The 17733-nt window shown below is 40.1% G+C and overlaps 1 long non-coding RNA gene across 1 annotated transcript in view; it reads left to right on the top strand.

Annotated features, from left to right (window-relative positions):
- The first annotated feature begins 4199 nt into the window (after nucleotides 1–4199).
- Nucleotides 4200–17733, top strand: part of LOC106026534 (uncharacterized) — a 93035-nt gene continuing 79501 nt past the window's right edge. Inside the window, exon 1 of the long non-coding RNA XR_001200171.2 lies at nucleotides 4200–4334. This is a non-coding gene — a long non-coding RNA (uncharacterized LOC106026534). The remainder of the gene's footprint in view (nucleotides 4335–17733) is intronic.

The following is a 17733-nucleotide window of genomic DNA, read 5'->3' as shown; positions in this document are numbered from 1 at the left end:
TCCATTTGGCTCTAAGTGTTTCTGCCTTGGCAGGAAACACTACTTGTTAGACATTTTAATCCAAGTTTCAACTGTACCTGGCATAAATCAGTGAAATACTTGGTGTGCAGAAATGCTGGTTGTTTCATAGATGCCTTGAAAAGCAATTTGACCCAAAAAATAACTTTTATTGGTGTTACATAATCGGCGTTGCATGATGCATATGATATTTATTATAAATGGGTGTTTCTAATGTCGTCATTCTGCACAATTGCTCACACTCATAGTTTCCAAATACTGGTTGTAGATTAACTTGATTTCTCCTGCACATGGGATCTTTTTCAGAAGAAATAAGCATGACTATTCTGATGGCTTGGTCACCCCAGAGGTCTCTTAAGAGAGGGCTTCTGAGCAGTTGTACAGCAAGATAAAGGGTATAGTACCCACAATTAGCACCAAAGGGCAGTGTAAGTGGCCACAGAAACACCACATATAACCATCTAGAAAGAAATTATATTGTGAGTTATCTTAAAGAAATCCGGTGAATAGCAGGTGTGCAGAAAGATGTAATCATTGGTACTGCAGAAGTAACGTCCAAACTGATAAAAAAGGATCTACCATGAGGTCCATTTAAAATAATGAAATCTCTCCTGCAGCTAAACGATTCAAGGGGTAAGAAAGGTTCCTGAATTTTCCTAGTTTTGATAATCACTATTTTATCTCAAGGATCCCATCATGTAGGGAGATTCTACAAAATGGCTAGAGAAAACCCCTCTGTATGACTTTAATTGCACAACTTGTTGTGAATCTATGATTATTTTAAAATAGAAAGTTAAACAAACTTACTGCATAGTATGTTATAACATATTCAGGAACTTACCTATGAAGTAAAACTAACATATCCTTATTGCATACTCAGTCTGCGGGGTGCCCAGTCTGTCTTTGTTGTCTGTTAATAATTTGTCAAGCACAATACTGGACTTAGAAACCTAACTCCACATATCATGATAGCTGATAACTTCCATCATTTAATCATACCAAGGGGGTAGCAAGAGAAGGAGGAGCAGGAGAAAGAGCAGGAGGAAGAGGAGGAGGAGTGGGAAAAAAGGAGAAGAGAAAGAAGAAGAAAAAGAAGAAGATGATGATGGAGAAGAAGAGGAAATAAAAAGAAAATAACCTCATTTTAAAGGGCATGTTTGTCGATGTCGCTCCCGGCCGGCAGGAAGGACACACGACAAAGTCTGGCAGTGGACAACCTTTTCTTTTATTTTCTCTCCGTACAGCCTGCCCTGGGATCGCTCCCAGCCGAAGCCTCCTCTGGTCCGCTCCCCGCGGCTCCTTCCGTGCTTCGCTCCGAAGCCTCTACCGGTCCGCTCTCCGCGGCTCCTTCCGGGCTTCTACTTCCCCCCAGGGGTGGCACCAGTATATATACGGATACAGTGTCCAATCATGTTAAAGTAAGCAAGGCAAGCTGATTGGCTAACATATTATTGAGCGGGTTGTTTACGCGGTAAGCAGGAAACTAACGTGCTCAATGGGAGGGGTAATCTAACTCAGGCTTTACTCTTTACCACAGGCCGCATGATCGCTATATGCGGCGGCTCGGCAATGTGGTGGCTCCCAACACATGTTGATTTGTCCCATGACCCAGAAAAATGAAGAAAGACCCTACAATTGCATCTCTGCTTTTGTGGAATTACCAGAACTCAATTTTTCTCTTTCTCCTCTTAAGTTTACCACTGGAACAAGATTATTGTGTCATCCTAATTTTAATTCTAGTTAGTGCTTTAATTTTCCCAATTTAATTTGCTTAAATAAGAAAGGTGGAAACAGGGACTGAACCCTCTAGAAGAGAACCAGAGAGGGAATCGTTTATCCACCCACTCATTCAGGAGCGACTCCTCAGCCGCAGCTCTCTCCTGAGCTGCCCGGTGGTGAGGGACTAGCCGATCTCTTGGCGCTTACATTCGGACAGGGGGACCGCACAGCAGGCAAGGAAGGGGTGGTACTCTGTGTGTGCAGTGGAGGAGAAGCAGGCGAGGGGAAGAACGCAGGGTGGGGGTCAGCGAGAACAATTGTTTCATACTCGGAATTATGTCATTTTTATAGTAGAGGGAGATGAAGTTTGAGCCGCCATAAATCTCATAGATTAGCAAGAAGCAAATGATGCAAATGTTAATCTAGTGATTTATCCGTGGAGCTGAGCCTCACCACCGTATTGTTTTCATTTTAAACCTAAAGTTAATTCGTTCTCCCCGTTGTTGGCAGCGTTGGATTTTCACACTTATTTCGTATAGCAGCAGCTTTGAAAATGCTCAGGTTCTTTGACCCGTATCCAATGATTCTGTGTCTCCCTCGACCTGATGCATTACAGTAGATGTTTTATAAGAGTTCCCTTTACAACTTTTAAAATGAAATCTTGGACCGTACAACTCATCTAAAGTCATAATTTCAAAGTGCAAGACAATACTTCAAGGAAAGTAGTTTATAAAAAAGCAAAAGCAAAACCGTACCGAGTCACACCAGTGCCTGCATCTATGCCACGGAATTACCACACCAGCCTCCAGTGCATACTGAGGCCAGGCTGAAGGACCAGTCACAGCTAGGAAGACTGCAGGCTGAGGCACTGGGCATTAGAATAAAGTTCCTGGCTTTTAAAGGGAGCAGGGAGGCTGAGCCTTCCCTAGGCCTGGGACTGGAGAGCCTGACAGCCTTGGTATAATTCAGTTAGGCTCTGGGCTCTCAGCCTGTGTTCGTCAGACCACACAGGCTTTGGCAGGAGGGTAGAGCACCATCTCCCGCTCGGCACTGTCCCACAAATGCACACCTGCCTCTCCCGCAGGTGCCAACAAAACTATCCCAGGCAAAAATACCCTGAGACCTCTTCAGCCTCCCTGTCACATGCAGGTCCACCTCTCTAAGGATGCCCATGTTGAGTTCACAGTGTGCAGGAATTTATTCTCAGATGGTTAGAAAAGGACAATGTTATTTGTTTGAATATCTTGATCTCAAGGTTATTAGGATACTATAGAATTGGAAACAAGCAGTTTACTGAGTGAGAATGTTTAATTAGCTAAGTTAACCAAAGAGTATTATACAGCTGTTAAGCAAACAGATAGGATTCTATCAATATGAACCCAAAAAATCCTGATGATAAGCTGTTGAATGAAGGCCTCTGTAACATTTAATGTAACCTAAATAAGACCATGTGTGGTATGAAACAAAGGAGGTGTATTCTAAAGCTGATAGGTGGAAGAAAAGGGATCAGCTCTCTACTGATCAAGAATCACCCCCAAATTTTTGGAACACTAACAATTTGTGAGCCTGTGATCCTGTGGGTTGGCATCCTGTGGGTTGGGACGGGCTCACTCCTGCTGTGGAGGTTTGGTGGGGTCACCTTGGCCCACAGAGGCCTCGCTCATGTATTGGCACATGTTGAAATGCAGCCCAGCCTCCCTCTGCAGAGGGCGAGCCAAGGACATCTTTGAACAAGTCTGGAAAGCATGCAGGATTTTAGGCTCTAATTATGGCTTTGATGTTCCAGAGGGTACTTGATAGATTACTTTATTTGTACATTTTAACATGATTTCTCGAAGGCTTAGTTGATTAGATGGTGTCCAAGGCAAAAAAGAGAAGAGACCAAACTTCTGACCAAGGAAGGCAAGCAGGTTCCATCTTTAGCATCAGCTAAAACCGTGGTTCTGGGCCAGTTCTCAAGGACGGGGAGAGAGAGCAGGACATGTGAGACTAGGTAGAGGTCAGCCACAGGGAGGGTGGAGAGTCATGGGATAGACAGCACGCGTTTATCGGGGGAACTGGAGGCCCCAGAAGGATAGGGTCTCATACTTGACTTCTTCTTCTTCTTCTTCTTTAATTTTAAAGAGAAGAAAGCCACACACAATATAACAGAATAAAGCCATTCAAAACAAAACAGTGGAAGTGACATAGGATTTCAAAACCAGATAATAGGAAATCAACAATGGCTACTGTAGTGCCTCTTACCATCTTCAGAATAGCTGCCCACATGACCAGACATCATAAAATCAAACAAAACAACCAACCAAAACAAAACAATGAAAGCAACACAGGACTTCAAAGCCAGGTATATTATGGTAGCCACTGTTGATTTCCTATTATCTTGTACTTGATCTCTTTCAAGAAATTTGATGATACAAAGACTTTCTCTATATGCAATTTTGAAAGACTCTTGACACTTCTGAGATGTGTAATAAATTCTCCATGCAGGTTGTAGCATGGGAACTGCTGGCTCAACATATGAAGCACCAGAAGAAAAAGCGACCCCTCGGGCTGCTCCAAAGCTGGGCTGCATCTGCGGGTGACAAGCTGAGAACCAGGTACAGGGTGACTGAGTACTGCAGTCTCTTGCCTTCGGTATTTTACGATTGAGGCTAAGTTTATAGAGACTTGATACGGTGCAATTTTCTCTTGTTTGAAATGTTTGCAATGTTCTCTTGTTTGAAATATCTGGTAGTATATGCAAAAAAAAAAACCAGTGAGTATGCCAGGTGTGGTGGTGCACATCTGTAATCCCAGCACTCTAGGAGGCTGAGGCAGGAAGATTGCAAAGTTGAGCCCAGCTTGGGCAACTTGGTGACTTAGTGAGATCCTGTCACAAAATAGAAATTTTAAAGGGCCCAGGGCTCCAACCCCAGTACCACACACACACAGGTACTAAACAGTAAGTATGTGAAATTGACGTTCAGGCACCTACTACACACCTTGCCAAGTAAAACAACTCTGCCTAGAAGTGGACCTGATGTTGTGTTGTATCCCAGTGTTCAACTGTCCTAGATAGTGCCAAAGCAACATTTTCAAAATGGTTATATAGATCTATTGAGTAGACTCAGACTTCTTAATTTTTGTCAGTGTAATAATAAGATCTCTCAAGCCAGGTGTGGTGGCATTCTCCTGTAATCTCAGCACTCAGGAGGCTGAGGCAGAAGGATGGCTGTGAGTTCGAGGTCAGTCTAGGTTATAAAATGAGTTCGAGGCCAGCCTGAACTGCATAGCGAGACCCTGTCTCAAAAAGACATATACATATATTTACATGTATATATATATACATATATATGTATATATATATATATATATATATATATATATATCACCAAGATTATAAATTATAATTTCTGTATTGAAGAATGTCTTGATTTTACTTGTATTTTCCATTTGTATGTCCTGTGTTTGAAATGCCTGTCATGTGTTATGCCAATTTTTTTCACATGTATATGTCTTATTTTTAATGATTTTTAGGAATTTTTTGGTCCTTTTTCACTGTATATATTACAATTATCTTTTGCAAATTCATGACTTTTCTTACACTTTATGGTGTCAAGTGGTTTATGGCTTGGATGAACACAAATTCTTATCCTATACCATTTAAATTATTGAAATCATGCCAGGCAGGATGGCACAGAATCTCAACCCTTCAGAGGCTGAGGCCAGAGGTTAGCTGTCATGAGTTCATGGTTAGCTTCAGCTATATGATAAATTCAAGGCCAGCCTGGACTACACAGAGAGACTCTGTCTCCAAAACCATAAAACAAGAATTAATACTGGTTTTAGTTTATAGTTTATCAATCTTTTATGTTTAACATTCTGTGCTGTCTACTCTGAGCCCATGGAATATGTATTTTTAATCTTTTAGAGTTTTACCTTTTGTGTTTAATTCTTGAATCTATTGGAAACATTTTGCCTATGATTTGAGAAAGGGATCTAATTCCAGTTCTTCTCCCTCAGTCTGTTTTTCTAGCATCATTTAATGAACTGACCATCCTTTCCTAGTGGTTGGTACTGCACACTTTGGAATTTATTAAATTTCTTTATAGGCAGGAGTTCATCTGGGGTCAATTTTGTTCCTCATCTGTTTGCATAGCCTTCATCCAGCAATCGACTGTTACAATATAATCGGCCTTACAATAAAATATCAGTATGATATCGTGTTACTATAACCGAAATAGAATTCAGGATTATGTTGGCTACTTTGTACTTCCATATAAGTTTTGGAATCAGTTTGTCAAATTCCTCCAAAACAAAACAAAATCGTCAAACACAAAAGAAAAATAGTATAAGACTGAGTTAAGATGAAGTACCTCGGTTACTGAACTTGGTAAAGACAGAAAGCAGGAAATGTGTTAAAGAACTAAGAGGAGGATGCAGGCTGTTATTTGATGGGTCCAGGATCTTAATTTGGAAACTGAGAAAGGCCAGGAGTGGACACACAAGGGGGGCTGTGCTTAATGTTGCTGAATTTTACACTTAAAATGGTTACAATGAGAAATGCTTTGTTAGTACATTTTACCAAAATTTTAAAAACCTGCTAAAATTCTCTTTGAAAATATATCTATGTGCATTTGCAGGAAAATTGATGTATAAATATGATGTAGAAATATGTTTCAGAGTTTTATCATTTTCTCCATACAAAGTGCATCTTTTATGGATGTATTACTGGTTGCTTTATAATTTTGTTATTGCTCTTATGAGACTATTTTTAAAAATCGTATTTCATGTTTTTGCTGGTTTATTACACATACAGTAGGTGTTTATGTGTAAACTAGACTATAAAGCTTTCTTCTAAGCATGTCCATAGATTCTCTGTGCTTTGTTTTATAAACAGTCATACCATTGGCAAATAACAGTTTTTTATTTCTTCCTTTCCTATTGTTTTTTATACTTTTCATGTAAGACCTCCCATATGATTTGCATAGAAGTAATCATAAAAGTTACCTTTTGTCTTATTCCCAGTTTTAAAAAGAATTAGTTTAACGTTTCACTATAAAGATTGATGCTTGCAGAAGTTTTGGTAATACTTTACCAAAGTATGTAAGAGAAGCTTCACTTATTTAATATTTTTAAATTATTAGATAATAAATTTTATCAAGTGAAGTTTTTGCATCTTATGAAATGATCCTACTTTTCTTTATTCTGTTAATTTGATAAATAATCTTCATAAATCTTCTAATGTTAAATTATCTCCCATGCTTTAGAGGCACCTGATTTTGTTATATTGTCTTTCCATCTCTCTATTTTCCTAGGTTGGACTTGTTAGTGTAAGGGGTTATATGCTTACATTTATATTCTTTATTTTTACACTTCCCTGATTTAGATTTATGTCAAAGTGTCCCTGGTTTCATAGAAGTATTTTGGGAGTTGTTTCTTGTGTGTAAGAACTCAGTAAATCATTTGAAAATGATCTGGTCTTAATCATTTAGCTCATTTAATTATTTTAGAACCCTTAGGCTTTTTCTTTTTCTGTGAGATCTGGTAAATTGTATTTTTCTAGAATTGTATCCATTAGGTTTTTAATTTCTTGGTGAAATGTTTCACATACTTTTTCTCTTTTTTAACTTCTGTAGATCTGTGGTTATGTGTCCTTTGTCCATAAAATTATCTTTCATGTCTTTTAGGAAGGCAATTTTTGATGTTACTTCGTCCCACCAGATGTTTGTCTGTTTTATTTTTATTTTTTCCAAACAACCAACTGTTCATTTTATTGATTCTCTCTTGTACATTTTTTTCTATTTTGCTATTTTATGCACAAAAAACATATTATCTATTTTATTCTAATCTTGGTACTTTGCTTTTTCTGTTGTGTTCTTTTTAAACTATTATTTTTATTTGGAAGCAGATTTATTGGACTCAGCAATCCATAGGTATTTAATTAATTTCCAAAGCAACTATTCACTAGAAAGTACAATCTCACAATCCTGATTAAATCATGGAAAATACTGTAAGTGGCGGTATGGGATTTTTCATAACCACCAGGATGAAGTAAAATTCAGAAATTGTAGTCTCTGGTTTTTTTTTCTTTTGCTTTTATTGCTGCTCAGGTTTCTGTTTATTCAAATCATAGTTTATCTTAAAGCTTGAAAACATGATCTCTCCCATCCCGTGGCTATTTCTTCAAGTTTCTCTTAGTTTTTATATCTCAATTTGTCTTCACACACTGCAGAAAACCATTATATCTTTTTAATATTTCTAGGTCTGAGTGGGAATTTTATGGTACTGATAGATTTCCCTCCAACTTATTAGTTTGAAAATTTTCCAACATATAAGGAGTTGAAAGAATAGTACAGTTTCCCAACAGAATCGGTTTCATCCTTTCAGGAAACTTGTTCCCCCACTGGCCACAAATCATCTGCCCTTTCATTTCTTTTCCAGATAGCAGAACAGGGCTTGTTTCCATCATTTTGAAAGCGTGACATGCTCTTGCCCATATGCAAATCTATATTCCTAGCAAATTTTCCAGGATAGATTTGAGATGTGCCAAAGGCAGTATTCCAATTGTAAATATTTGGAAAGTTCTAGCCCATTTATTTTTGTCTCGCTTATTAACTTCCAAAACAGTGCATATCTCTCCCCCACACATCCAGGTTTTACTCATTCGGTCTGTCTGTGCTTATCCACTTTAAATCCCCACACTTTGCTTACTCTGGTTTTTATGCTAAGGAAAGGCTTGTCATCAACAAGTTTTCAGCACTGCCTGTGTTCTGGGTATGCTCTGCACACTGCTAACATGGTGGTGACTGGGCTCTTGGCTTCCATGGAGCTTACAGTCCAGCAGATCAGGACACCGGTCATAGTGGCAAGGCCAAGCAAGCAGCCTAGGAAAGAGGGGCTGAGAACTTCCTGGTGCTCTGAAGTCCCTCCAGTGGGGCAGCCTCTATGGGAGACTCCTCTATGGGAGACTCCTCACTTGGGCTTTGCACAGAGCCAGTCCTGGTTCTGAAAAGGCTCCTGAGAGCAGATGAAGCAGGTGTGGCTAGGCAAGAAGTGAGCCATGGAAGGAAAGGCTCTGACAGAGGGGCATACCAGCTCTGCAGGGCTTGTCCTGGCCAGTGGCGTCCCTTGTCCTCTAGGGGAACTCACTACTGTCACCCTCAAGCTCTCATCAGCATAAGAACCACAGATAGGTGGTGGGTGTTAAGGAAAGTCAAGATTCTGCCCTGGTTGTCAATGTGCAGTTACCATATTGTATTGTGAACATTTTTCAAACATTCAGCAAAGTTGGACAGACAGCAAGCATTCACAGACTCATCTCTGTGAACACATCACTGTTCCTGCAGTATCACTGCTGCATGTGTACGGCCATGTGTCAATTAAGGACAAGGATGCGTTTCTGAGAATTGAGTCATCAGGCAGTCTGTCATTGTGTGAACCTTCTACAGCGTACTTCCATGAACCTGGATGGTGTGGAACTGCAGAAGCAGGAGGTGTCTGAAGCTTCTGCTCGCAGAACGCAGCATCCCACGTACAAGTAAATGTTTCATAACTTGTTTTTAGAGAGCACCCTAAAATAATGATACAAGTATATTACAGTAAATGCATAAGCAGGTAACATAGCCATCTGTTATCATTGCCCATTGTAAGGCAGTTTACATGTTTGTACATGTATATTTGTATATGTGAATCAACGCATCACCCTTTTATAAAATGGGCAGTGCATTTATTGACCCAGCGTCACCACAAACCTGTGAGCGATGTGTTCTGCTACAACCTTATGATGGCCGTGATGTCACTAGATGACGGAGATTTGTCAGCTCCATTATAACCCTTCCATCGCTGGCTGAACTGGTATCACACAGCACAAAACTGTATATTCATGCATCCGTTCCTGATCTCACTCTGCTGTGGATTAGACTTTTCTAGAAATGCACATAAATGGGTCATGCAATTGGGACATTTGTAGCTGGCTCAGTAACTTAGCATAAAGCATTTTGAGAGTCAGTCATGGTGTCGTATATCTTAGCTTGTTCCTTTTTATGACTGAGTAATATTTTATTTTATGGGATTCGTTTTCCTTCTCTCACGATGAACAGACACTGGGAGGTTTCCAGTTTCTCACTCCAGTGAGCACACTGGCTATGTACGTTCCAACATAACTTTTTGTGAGCATTTGTTCTTATTTCTCTTGGGCAGATAGTAAGTGTGGAATTGCTAGCAATGTATTTCTTTAGTTTTATGAGAACCTGGGAACTTTTTCTGAAGTTCTTTACCATTTTACACTTCCCTCCGCAAACACGAAAATTCTTGGTGTCTGTATCCTTGGCAATAATTGATGCCAGTAGATTTAATTTTAGTCATTTAGGTGAATATCTAGTGCTCTCTCATTGAGAGTTTCGCTTGTATTTCCCTGATGACTAATGAAATACATTTGTATTTAATTTAATTTAATCTAAATATAGAGTCATTTTGACCTTGTAAAACACAATTTATGAGGAGGTGGAAACCTTTAGCTATATTTCTATTTTTAAGCAGTCCGTACAGTTTGTACCCTGGGTGAGCTCCCTGGGCCTCCTGTGTGGCCAATCCTAATGAGGGGCTCAAAGGTGGGCAGGAGGGATCCCTCCTATAGCACACGAAGTACATGGACACCAACTGTGAAAGTATCCCAAGACAGAACCACATTCACAGCCTCTGGTCTCAGAGTAACAGCCCCCGGAATGACCAAAACATACTTCTCAATAAACCATGAAATTTCTGTATGTGTTTTGTCAAACACACTGAAACAAAAACTGCACCATCCAGAGCCCAGATTCCAAAAAAGCATTGTTAGACCGTCATTCAGATTTCCAGGTAACTGGAAATACCTCCATCTGCTTGGTCTGTCTAAGTGAGGGGCAATTATTCATTCAGCTCTTAACAGTCTCAAAAGTGTGTCTTCTTTTGGCGTGGTGATTCTCAGCACTACTTTTCATGTTTATTTTTGTGAGCACATGCTTGTAGTACATAATGAATGCGTTCCTTGTGGGGAGTCAGCTCGTGCAGACAACACATCTCAGTGCTTTTCCGAAACATTCTTTTGCCCCGGATTACCATTAGCAGCCACTTGGATTTTTACATTTAGTGAACTGAAATCTAAATCTATAATTTAGATTTATAATTTATAACCCCAGGATGTGAGGGAAGCGGAAGGCAAGAGAGGGCTGTGCTGTGGAAGCCCTGCGGGTGAGCTGACCTGTGGCTTCCCCTAGGTAATCTGAAGGTACATAGGAGGAGAGGCACGAATTTAGCCCTGCAGACAGTGCTGCCTGAGAAAAGGGCCTTAGGTGGCTAATGTGAGTCAGTTTGTGCTTAAGAGGCTTAACTCCCCTGTGCCTTAGTTCCCCATTTGCCCAGCAGGGAAGGTGGTGATTGCCACCTGCTGAAGAAAGTTACGTCTCCACGGGTGGGCACTGCCCTGTGCTTGTCCACAGCTCTCTGCTTATCTCTTCCCTCAAACAGTGGTGTCCCCAGGACAAAACCTGAGCAGACCGCGGACGCCTGTGTGACTTCGAGCAGGTTGGGAAAGCTTTCAGAGCTTATTTTTTGGGTAACTGCAATGTCTGCATTCTAGAATTATTGAGACTGTCGAATAACTCACAGCAAGTGTTTAGCACAGCCCTGATACACAATGCGTCTGATAAATATCCACTGACGGCTATGTGGTGACATTTACACTTGGAAATTAATATTCGGCTGCAACAGTTATTCGACAGTGTTTGAGGGCATTATTATAAATTCACTCGATGAAGGTTATATAGCTGTTAAGAAAGAATATATGAAATATTGAAAATTAGTTATTATACAACAATCAGTAGAAAAAGCAAGAAAACAAGTGATCTCTGTACCATGAGAACACATATACAGAATAAACTAGAATCAAACACTCACCAAAAAACGTACTGCAAAGAAGCACATGTACAGCCAGTGACAGATGGGATGAATAGAGTGTATGTGTCTGTAGTACTTTTCTATGGGAAGAAAAGTTTCTCAAAGAAGCAAACCCCCCGTATTTCTCCCTAATGAAGTTCTCTGGTGAGGCCAGAGTATGGGTGCCATTCATGGTTCTTCCCCTCAGTTTCCTGGCATCGAACACGAATACAGCTGGTAACCTCAGCTTTCTGTCAATGGCAGTCAATTTTTGTGAAAGGGTTCTTCTAGCTTGGCGGTCACAACTTATCAAGAGGTAGAATACACTGTGCTGTATTTTTCCTCTGGATGTGTGTTTTGGGATTACCCTTGCTGATGAACTCTCTGCTAAATTTAGCAGAGCATGAGTCTGTTTCAATCATGACCTCCTCGACATGGCCAGCGTCCTTCAGGCCATGTTGCCGGACAGCCCTGCCCGTTTTGGCAGCCAGAGCGTTCCTGTTTGACCCACTTTCTGCCATCTTTTGGAATCCCAACCACATCATCATTTGGCTGCCATGGGAAGTGGCAAGTGGGTGATTTCTCTCTCTCTTTTTTTTAACCTTCACAAGAATTGAACTAGCTTGTTCTGGATCTTTAACAAATGAATTAGTCTCTGGTGGAAAAAGAACATCCGGCACATGTAAAGCCGTACATTGGGTTAGGCTGAAATGCACTCTATTTCCAGTTAAAATAACTGAAGGTTTTGCATTAGCACTGATGGAAAGCTAGAGGGAACATCCACCTAGGACAGTGGCACAGGGTTGGTGTGAGGGGAGACCATCCCTGCTCCAGGAGTATGTGTTCTCCTTCCGATCCAACATAAGCAGCCACCCCAGGATGCATTTCACTCACCCCACTCCTTACCTTGCTTGGCACCCAGCGCTGCCAAAATAAGAATTCAGGATGCAGTTGGGCCCCTACCACTCTCCCTGTCCTGTTAGTCTCTTTTCTTTTCTTTTCTTTTCTTTTCTTTCTTTCTTTCTTTCTTTCTTTCTTTCTTTCTTTCTTTTGAGAATCTCAAATAGGATATTTAATATAGCTGTTATTTATTGACTAATATATTGAAAATGAAAAAGGAAGGGTAGACAAAATACAAAATCAGATATGTAAATCTTATATAAAGACAAACTCTATAAAAAATAGTTACGTGGAAATGCTAGAAATTAATGGCTTGTATTCTAGGTGCACATTGATATATTGATCTGCACTAGTTAGTTAGCCCAAGGCCCCAAGGAATTTCTCCTTAATAATTTATGTCATATGCAATGCTTTCTGGAAAACATGGATTTGTTCTTCCAACCTTTTCTAGTGGGCTTTTTTTTTTAATCTATGTGGCTTCAAATATTACCTAGCATATGCTTTGTTGTGTAATTTTCCTACCTCAATTTAGTGTAAAGATGGGCATCTGAGATGAATACACACTTCTCAGATGAAGAAATACAAATGGCAAATAAGCATATGAAAAAATGTTCAACATCGTTAGATATCTAAGAGATGTAAATTAAAACATATCATTCCAGAAAGAATGGCTACCATCAAGAAATCAGCCAACAGCATGTGCTGAAAAGACTGGGGAAAAGGAACCCTTCTCCATCACTGATGGTAGTGTAGATTGGTACAACCATTATAGAAGTCATTGTGGAGAATTCTCAATAAACTTGGATTAGAGGTCCCATTTGACCCAACTAGTCCCTATCTGAGTATCTCCCCAGAAGAATTAAAAACATCACACCACAGTGATATATATGAACCCATGTTTATAGCAGCATGCTTTGCATGAGCTAAATTTTGGAAACAACCCAAATGCCCATCAACTGTGAGTCTCTTTTCTTATCAATTACACAGTTGTGTCTTCCAGTAAAACACAAATGGAGTACAAGGCACATGGGGATAAATGTTCTTTTAGGAAATGATCTTGGGGCAGGAGATTCTGGAAATAATGTGAAGACACTTTTCTGTGGAAGTGAGTCACACTGGTGAGAAACCACAGGAAACGGAGTCAGGGGATTCAGTTTGTACAAATCAGTTCGTGGCCCAGACTTAGGGCAGAGATGAGGCTCTGCCAGACTGCAAGAGCACATTCAGGTGGGCTGGGTCATTTACATACCGGACCTTGTCTAACATATAGACAGTCAAAGGGGGATCCAAGCCAAGGCGCAAGTTCTATCCAGGCCCTAGAGAACAGACCAAGCAACAGAGGAAATGCAGTTTGTGAATGACCCTTCCAAGATTGTAAAACAAAAAAGATAAAGATAAAATTGCAAGAGAAGAAAATAAACAGAAATAAAGTGGTAGAAATAAAACCTATAAATACCAAATATTTCTGAAAATATGAGAAATAATCACAAACATAATAGAAAAATATATTCTTGAGAGTATAAAAATTCACATATTAATTTTAAAAAGCCCATACCTCTATATAGCCTAAAAATTTAGAATAAGGAAACTATCATGCAAGCAAACAAAATAATAGTTTAGCCAAAAATGAAAAGAAGTTAGGATACTTGTAGTCTTGGTTCACTACCTCCACACGGACTAATGCTTTTCCAAAGAGGTAATTTCACGGTCTACTCATACTATCCTATGCCAAATTCAATTCATAAAAATAAGTAATGGAAGCATTTGCAGAATCAGAAGCAATTTTACTTTTCCAAAAAAATTATTTTAACACCTACTACATAGGACATTAAAACAATTAGTATTAACAAGTCAAGAATAAGAAAATCACACTAAAAAAGGGTTGGTGGTCCTTGTGAAAGCAAGCTGTATGCATTTTTAAAAAGATTTATAAAATTAGATAGAAAAGCTAAGAATGTTTGTTTAGTGAATTTTTAAGGAGGTGTCTAATTGGTTCTATAATAGATTGAACTATTTTTTTAAGGTAAAATGAAAAATAAAATAAAACCACTGAATTTCTCACTTTAATTGCAGGGCAGGCAAAATATCTTTTTTTCTGACTTTGATAATTAGAGAAATGTGGGTTATAATATGTATTTCATAAAATTGAAAAGTAATTTAAGGGCTGAACACAGGATGCTTGTTTGCCAAGTCAGTGCAGACAACCAAAGCAAGAGGAGGAGTAAGAAGCTGAGAGTGTATGCACCAGAGGCAGAGCAAAACACGCGTGGAAAATGTATTCCTGGAAGTCACTCAGGTCTATCCAGTCTCGGGCTGAGGGACTTGTCTTAAAAATTCCCACCATCAGTCGCTCTTTGGTGTGAGAACATCTCCAAGACTGCTCCTGTGCCCCGGCTTCCAGTAATTGTGATGTCGCCTTTGTCTTTAACTTGGTTCAGGTCAAGACTCCTTTCCCTGCTTTGATCTCAAGTGGCACTGATGTGGTAATTCCTTGAAAATGACCTCCATCACATGGGGCCTTTTCATTCAGCCCCCAGCAAACCAGGGAGAGGCGACTTCAGGGGGGTGCCTTTCCATCCTGGAAAGGTGTAAAGCCCTCCACCTCCCCCCCTAGAATAGGAGATTAGATTTAAAAGCGTTCTGACCAGTAAAAGAGATGACTGTCAGGTTAGAAACAAATAACAAGCATAGTCACTTTGAATAGAAACAAATCTAATTACTGTGCATGTGTTGATGAACATAAAATGATTTTTTAAAAGTTTTACAAGATTAATAGATACATGTTAGGAACAGCAAGATATTTTCACATCTCTTTCACAAGTTTGATATATTATTAGCTCAGGCTGGCATAACAAAACACCACAGTCTAAGTGCCATAAGTGACAGAAATTGTTTTCTCTTAGTTCTGGGGCTGGAAGTCCAAGATCAAAGTGACAGCAGGGTTGGTTTCCCCTGAGGCCTCTCCCTGGCTTGCAGCTGGCTGCCCTGTTAGTCTTTCATGGCAGTTCCTCTGTGCCTTTGAGCCCATGGTGTCTCTCTTAAAGCAGCAGTCATTTTGGTTCAAGGGTCACTCTAATGACCTCATCCTAACTTGATTATGTACACAAAGACCATGTTTTCAAAGAAGGCCACATACAGAAGTACTGGAAGTTAGTATTTCAACATATCTTTTTGGAAGGTGTGACTCAACCCATAGCAAAGAGGAATGCTAAAAGTAAAAAAATAAATTGCTTCAAAGCAAAAATACAATGTAGGGCGTACTGTGAAATTATGGTCTAAAGATAAAATCCAATATATAACTGTTCAACCATTTAAGAATGGAGAAATGTCCACACTGGGTCTTCAGTTAGGCAAAAGGCCCTTTGAAGAGATTAAGGGTAGGGATCACAGACCCTCTCAATCAAGCTGCAGAGCTTCTATGAAGATAAAGGACATTGTCCTTAAGCCTTCTCAACACTCCAAGGGCCTCAGGTCCAAGAGATTTGTGGGTGTGAGTTCTAATTGAGCCTCCAAAAGATTTGCAGGAGGTGCACCAAGTTGTTAAGGAATTGTGTCAGGCAGACATCTTTCAGTGTGTGCTACAAGGCGCTGAGACAATACCAAACAAATACAGCCTTTGCACCACCAAGCTTCCATAACCAGAAAAAGACACACAGCTGCAAATACATACTGCCTTTCATGAAAAGGGAAGGACACCTGAGAGGGCAAATCCATGAGCTCAGAGGGTGGGGTCAGGAGCCTGGAGGAATAACTACACCTGACACTAGCCACACTGAGTCCTGATCAAGGAACTTGCAGTAGCCCACTTGGATTTCAAAGTTGCTATGGATCAGCAGCATCTGTGATCTTCCAGTGTTATTCCTTTTTGAATAGGAATCTGTACGGTATTTATCCCATGCCGTCCCTCAGCAAGAGAAATGCATAAGGGCGGCATCTGGGGGAGCCTTAGCTACATCTACACTGGATGTGAGTAATGAGATGCAAGATTTTGAGCCCATGCTCTCTACTGGGATAAAACCTTTATGGGAAAGCGTAAGTGTGTTTTAAGAAGAATAGTCATCATTGGAAGCCTGAGAATGGCTTGTAATGGCTGGGATCCAGGGCTGGTCCTGCCTCATGGCAGTTACTCCTGTGCACAGTCTCTACGCCGTACCAAGCTAGTCTGTGTAACAGTTAGACTACTTCAGAAGTGGTGGTGTTCCTCTCCTGAGACTGGGCTCTCAGTGACCCTGTCCTGGCTGGTACCTGGTGTTCCCCTTTTTCTCCACTGTCCCAGGCCCTCCCTTTCTCCTTCATCTTTCCTCCCTCTCTCCATCTTTCACAATTTCCTCTGGGGGGAGCCATGTCATAAGTGGACTATGTGGCAAGGAACTGAAACTTCTTACCAAAGTTTTATGAATGGGCTTGGAAGTGCTTCTTGCAGCCCTAATGGATCCTCCACAGATGGCAGGGACTGGTACAGTCAACACCTAGACCGCAGTCTCATGGCAAACCTTGAACCAGAAGCACCCAATGAAGACTTGCCCAGATTTGTAGCCCACAGAGACCATGAGATGAGTCTTTTTAAGAAGATAACTTTGGAAGCACAGTGATTTGTTCCACAGCCACTGATAACTAACAGAGCATCCCAAACCAAAAATAGACAACAGTTTCGGCAAGGAGACACATATTAGTCAAGCAAAATGTAAAGAGGTAGTTTTTAGACTTTCCATATTGCCTAACTGTTCTCTGCAAATGTTGAACCAAATTTTCCTTCCCCAGCACTCTCTCAGGGGTTATATTTCTGCATACATATTTTCTAACACTGTATTTCTGTAACTTTCTTATCTGCAGTATTTGGGGATCTGTCATGTTCTTTCATATTTTTATGTTATTGATATTTAAAAATAGGTCTTTTATAAAATATCTACTTTTAATTCTATTTTCTGCATAGTCTTAGATGCTCTCTGGGATTTGCTAAATAGTAATATTTTCTACTGACAGAGGAGTTATTTTTTCATGGGTGCCTATTTTCTAGTTTTGAGGAAACTATCCCACATTTTCTGAATATAAGCATTAGTCATGTGCATGTGGGTCAAAGCCAAGGTTTTAGATTCAGTTAGGTCTTGCCACTTCTGAACTTTGGCTTCTATTTCTATAACTTAGGGTAATAAAAGTGAGTACAACATGAACTTGTTGCATAGATAGAATAATACAAAATAT

This window comes from Cavia porcellus, unplaced genomic scaffold (genome assembly GCF_034190915.1).
Source record: "Cavia porcellus strain 051 isolate PalLab524CR breed Dunkin Hartley unplaced genomic scaffold, mCavPor4.1 scaffold_18, whole genome shotgun sequence".
NCBI lineage: Eukaryota > Metazoa > Chordata > Mammalia > Rodentia > Caviidae > Cavia > Cavia porcellus.
Note: the sequence above shows the minus strand (reverse complement) of the source record. Positions and strands in the feature narration are given on the sequence as shown.